This window comes from Hemicordylus capensis, chromosome 3, assembly GCF_027244095.1.
Source record: "Hemicordylus capensis ecotype Gifberg chromosome 3, rHemCap1.1.pri, whole genome shotgun sequence".
Taxonomy (NCBI): Eukaryota; Metazoa; Chordata; class Lepidosauria; order Squamata; family Cordylidae; genus Hemicordylus; species Hemicordylus capensis.
The window spans coordinates 351,047,650-351,053,931 of record NC_069659.1 but is presented as its reverse complement, the minus strand read 5'-3'; positions in this window follow the sequence as shown (position 1 = coordinate 351,053,931).

Genomic DNA, 6,282 nt, shown 5'->3' with positions numbered 1-6,282 from the left:
CTTCTGCATGGTTTGCTTGAATGAATGATTCAAAGGGGCTATTCTCACGATCAGGCAAAATCGGGCTAGGAGAGCCTAGCCCGATTTTGCCTGATCACGTAAAGCACTGGGCTCGCAGGCAAGCCCAGTGGTTTACAAGTGGGTCTCCCGCTTCTGTAGCCCTCCCCTTAGCCCAGGTTTGCGGAGTGAGCACTCCGCAAACCCCGGCTATCTGATCGTGAGCAGCTGTGGTGTGGCTCCACACCACGGCTACTCATGAGTAGACCCCCGGAGAGGAGGCAAAAAACCCTCCCAGCTCCGGGGGTCTCCCCAGTATGCCCTGCGTGCTCATGAAGGGCATACTGGAGCTTCCAGGGGCCGCACGCCCCCCGAGCTCCCCAGCCCCTGCTGGCTCCGTGATGGAGCCAGAAATCGTGTGGGTGGCCTATCCGGCCGCCCAGGGCTCCCTCCCCACTCGTGTGTGAGGAGAGCGGGCTTAGCCCGCTCTCCCTGCTCACGGTTCTAAACCGGGTCTCACTCATCGTGAGACCCGGCTCAAACTGTCACAAACTGGAGACCTATTCAAGTGTTATAAAAAGGGGGCACTGTACTTGTGTAAGCCCTGCCCTCGCACTGCCATGTTCAGAAGCTCTGCCCACCGTTGTTCACAGCTGCAGAGAAAAATGCTGTACTCATGGACAAATTCTTCCCGTGATCAGAATGCCCGCAGAACACAGGCGTTCCAATCACTGGAATGCCAGCATTCTGAACACAGGAAGAATTTATTTGTCCATGAGTACAGCATTTGTTTCTGCAGCCATGGACAGTGGGGGCGGAGCTTCTGTATGGCAGGACAGGGTCTGGACTTCAGAGGACACTCTAGGGTATGTTGTACACAAGTACAGCCTTTTTATGATGCCTGGCTTGGATCTTTTGCATTCCATGGCCATTGACCACACTGTTTACTATTTTGTTTTCTTTTTCTCTTTTCCCATATGTGTAGATATCTGTCAACTGAAGATAATTTTTCACACATCTGATGAAGTGGGTTGCAGTGCACAAAATCTTATTCGACAATTAATCTGTTAATCTGCCACAGAACTCTTGGTTATTCCTGCTTCTGGAACCTTCCTATTCATCTCTTTCAGACAGACCTATAGGGTTGTGTTTGGCAAACCATACAGGCTTTCTGCTGCTACTAACATTTATGCTTTTTTACAGGTGAAACTCGGAAAATTAGAATATCATGCAAAAGTCCATTAATTTCAGTAATGCAAATTAAAAGGTGAAACTGATATATGAGACAGACGCATTACATGCAAAGCGAGATAAGTCAAGCCTTAATTTGTTATAATTGTGATGATCATGGCGTACAGCTCATGAAAACCCCAAATCCACAATCTCAGAAAATTAGAATATTACATGGAACCAAGAAGACAAGGATTGCAGACTAGAACAATATCGGACCTCTGAAAAGTATACAGTGTACTGTGCTTGATTGGCCAGCAAACTCGCCTGACCTGACCCCATAGAGAATCTATGGGGCATTGCCAAGAGAAGGATGAGAGACATGAGACCAAACAATGCAGAATTGCTGAAGGCCGCTAATGAAGCATCCTGGTCTTCCATAACACCTCATCAGTGCCACAGGCTGATAGCATCCATGCCACGCCGCACTGAAGCAGTAATTGCTGCAAAAGGGGCCCAACCCAAGTACTGAATACATATGCATGCTTATACTTTTCAGAGGTCCGATATTGTTCTATTCTTCAATCCTTGTCTTCTTGGTTCCATGTAATATTCTAATTTTCTGAGATTGTGGATTTGAGGTTTTCATGAGCTGTACGCCATGATCATCACAATTATAACAAATTAAGGCTTGACTTCTCTCGCTTTGCATGTAATGCGTCTGTCTCATATATCAGTTTCACCTTTTAATTTGCATTACTGAAATTCATGGACTTTTGCACGATCTTCTAATTTTCCGAGTTTCACCTGTAGAACTACAGGTGCCCCTTGTTATTTGCAGGAGTTCTGTTCCTGCCAATTTCTGTGGGTAACAAAACTGTGAATAATGAAATCTTAATTGTATGGGAATTGGGGGGTTAGGTTCTGAAAAGAAAAAAATGCATTAAAATGCTTAAAAAGTGGGAAGGTTGGGGAGGAATAAGAGTAGGAATGCACAGTACCTTGCTCTCCAAGGCAGCAGGGCTCCAGAAATGCTACCCTAAGCCCCCAAAATCAGGTGAATTTTTGGCAAAAAAAACCCCAAGGTTTTTTTTTAAAGAAAGAGCCTCAAAATGGTTCCATGCTCTAAAAGGGTGGCTGGAAGTGACACCAGAAGTAATTTCTGGCCACTGTGCAACCACAAATAGGCAATTTTTAGCCTGTTTTTGCATCATGGATAAAGAAACTGGGTCCCTAAGACCCGTCTGTGGATATGCAAAACTGCAGTTGCTAGAACTGTGGGTGATGAGGGCTACCACCTGTACACATTTGTCTAGCTACAAATTTAGAGATTATTATTATTATTATTATTTTTACATTTATATCCCGCTCTTCCTCCAAGGAGCCCAAAGCGGTGTACTACATACTTGAGTTTCTCTTTCACAACAACCCTGTGAAGTAGGTTAGGCTGAGAGAGAAGTGACTGGCCCAGAGTCACCCAGCTAGTATCATGGCTGAATGGGGATTTGAAATCAGGTCTCCCCGGTCCTAGTCTAGCACGCTAACCACTACACCACGCTGGCTGGTGATGAGTTCCTCTGCCTGCTTGCTCCAGGGAGACAGCTCTATTCATTAAGAGAATTGCATTTCCCTTTGAGTCCTTTTCTTCTACACATTTGGCTGTTAAAAAATGTGGGAGAAAAGCTGCGGATAGGTACATCTGTTACCACAGAAAAGTGCAAGGATGCTTGACTTAAGGTAACAGAAGTCTCTTGCCAGGCAATTTGCGCTGATGTGATATGTTTCTGTATTAAAAGACTTGGGAGTGGGGGGGATGTTAAAAATTATCATGCTGTATATTGTGCCATACGAAATGTTAATAAAATAAAATAAAATTAAATTAAACAGCCGATCTGATTTTTAGATAGTGAATGATAGAGGAAATATTTTCTACAGCCATTAAAAAGGGTGGTTCATTGGAAGCTCCATATTCAGAAGCAGTTTGTGGATAACAACAAAAGTTTCAGGATAGGAAAACCCAAGTGGACTTCAAAGAGATCCAAAAGGACCTCTGCAAATTGGGCAAATGGGGATCAAAATGGCAAAGGAGGTTCATTGTGCGGAAATCATTGTAATGAGCTACACTGGGGCAAAAGATAATACAATCCTAATTTCATATATTCAATGGTGCAGTCTAAACTGGCATTAATTAACCAGGGCGCTTTCCAGATTAGCTGCTCAACAGTGACAAAATGCTTCCGTTCAGGCAAATCACATTCAAAACATAAATACCAAAGCACCCAGAAGGGGGAGCAGTCTCACAAAAACTGACAACCTGAAAAGACCGCAATTTCCTTACGCCGGATATACAATGTTATAGCACTATATCACAGTGATTCAATTCGAAACAAGCCATTGGAAATATGAACGGCACCCTGCTGTCAGGGTAGGCACTGCCATGTCACAACACAGGAAGAGTGGAAGCACACTTCAGAGATATGTTGTGACCCCGTTGCAGGGCGTAATCTGGAAAGCTCCCAGCAGTGGTGTAACAAGGTCTGAATGGGCCAGTGTGCAATATTTTTATAGTTCCTTTTGTGGTGCCACAGCCACCGCAACATTTTTTCTGCCCCATCCCCAATATTCAAACCCTCCAGGAACAGCAGGCAGCAAGCCTTGGAGATCCAGGCATCTATGTGTCTTTGCTATGAAAGAACTGTAGGAACATACTGAAAACCAAAACAAAACTTTATTTCTAAGACAGGATAAGGGTTCTCAAACTCAATCAATCCATCCTTTATGACAGTCTTTGACCAGCTAAATCTACAGTGCACTACATCATAACTAAGAGTATACAAAACTGAACACAGCATGCAACATTTAGGTTTACCAGAAACCTTACAATCCACATTTTGTTTAAGTTAGAATTAACTCCCACTCTTGCCAAGCACTCCATGCAGGGGTGCAAAATCTGGCAATACTAAAAAAGAAAGCTGAGACCTGATCAGAAAGGAGGAGACATAAAATTCATCAGGCTTAACTGGCCATGCTAATAAAAAAAGAAAGAAGGGTTCTCGAACTGCACATGACAGCATGACAAGGATTTATTATAAATGGAGACTCTGGGGCACTAACAGGAATCAAAGAAGTAACAGTATCACTTATTGCATGGGCCCCATTTGGCTATAACACAAAACTGCAGTTAAATGGGGCAGAGGTTGGAATTCCTTTATGGCCAAATGTGTGAAACCGCAGTTTTGCGACAAAAGCAACCTGCAGTTTCCATTGCCAAACTCCAATTTGAATCTTCAGTTTGTAGTGAGTTTTGCTGTTCCAACCTGAGGTTTGGGGGCAGAAGCGTTATGTCCAAACACAGATGCCAACATAACTGTGGTTTCATGCTGTTTCTGAAACTGAAATCAGAGAGAGGGCAGCCCAGACCTGCCAAGGAACACACCCACTCCATGCCTGCCACGCTGCTTGATTGCTGCTTGCCCTGCCCCCTATCTCCGAGCTACTCAAGCTATTGCCCAGCAATAGCGACGCTGCCATGTCCCATCCCAAGCTTCTAAACCCAGCAAATGGAAAAGTCCCATGGGTGGGATGTCCTCTTCCCACTTTGTCCCTTGTCCCCCGGCAATCAGGAGAGAAAGGGCATGGGATGGCAATATGGGGACTATGTGCTTTGCTCTCTGAAAATGATTAAAGAAGAAAGTTCACAAGCACATGCAGTCACGGTGGCACCATAAATCATGCAACCTAATTAGATCGCTGGGAGGATAACATATGGTAGGTCAGCAATACCCAGGGTCGGGTTTAAAAGGCAGCCTCACCCAGGCATTTCTTAATGGCTCAGATCTATTTTTTAAAAAAATTAAGTTGTAGAAGGGGACCCCAGCCCCTTCCCCTTGGATTAATGTGTGCAGTCCCTAGGTTTACTCATGAGAAGAACCATCAAGCAAGAGCAGCATTGCCTCAAATGACAGGAGAGATTCCTCCTCTGTGATGATTATGGATGCTGCTCTGTAGCGGCTCTCATGAGAGTGGAAGGCCATGGGGATACCCATTCACAACTTATGAATCAGGGGTGTGCATGGAAGTGTCAGGCCCCCACTCGAGGACATTGGAGAGGAGTGGGAGGCAGGCGACTTACTAGGAAGTGGGGAGGCGCCTGAGGAGGAGCAGGCTGGTAATGTGAATGGGGAGGTAATTGAGACAGGCCTGGGCGAGTGTTTGGCGCAGGAGGGGCCAGCAGGGCCGGGTGATCTTGGGAGAGAAGGGTCAGGATCTGAGCCAGAGTTTGAGCAGCCACTATCTCCTCGAGGATGCAGGCAGAAAAATGTCAACAGCAGCTGAGGGAATTACAGAGAAGTAGTCGACTGACAAGAAGGCAGCAGGAGCCGGATTGAATCCATGGCACCTGGTGGTGGAGAAGTGTTGATTAAGTGCACGTGGCTGCAGACTATAAATCGGGCCGCCTGTGCCTTGAACAAACTGCTGGAAACAACACGTCAAATCTGCTTGGAGCTTTTGTCGGAGAGATGGTGACTTTAGAATTTGGGCTTCTCACTCCTGTATTCTTGGTGAGACTGTTAAACCTGACTATTTGGCAGTAAAACTGAAACTTGAGCTACTGGCTATTGTGTCATATATTTCTGGTCAGCGTCTTCCATCGAGTGAGCTCATGACAGGAACTGGACCCGAAGCAGATTGGGCCAGAGTGTTAGGCCATGGAGACACGCATGCAGGCTGAAAGGCAGATGCCACCAGCCTGGTTGCTCGACACAAGCAAGATGTCCACAAGTAGCTTGTGCCGCGTGCTCCTTTAAAACGCCATGCCATGGCGATGGGATGTGTCCCCTGGCATCCCTAGCGTGGCGTTGGCACATAAATGGCATTGGCACATGCGTCAATGCCATTTACGTGCTGATGCCACATGAGGGATACCGGGGGACGCAACCCATTGCTGTGGCATGGCATTTTAAAGGAGCAAGCGGCACAGGATGCTGCTCGCAAGAAGGTATTTCCATTGCAACAGCACTGTGGCGGGGCAGTGGGGGCTTGGAGGATGGGCAGGTAGGACCTGCCTGCCTCCCCTTAAGGGAACCCCTTACCCCACGCTGAAACGTTTAGGTG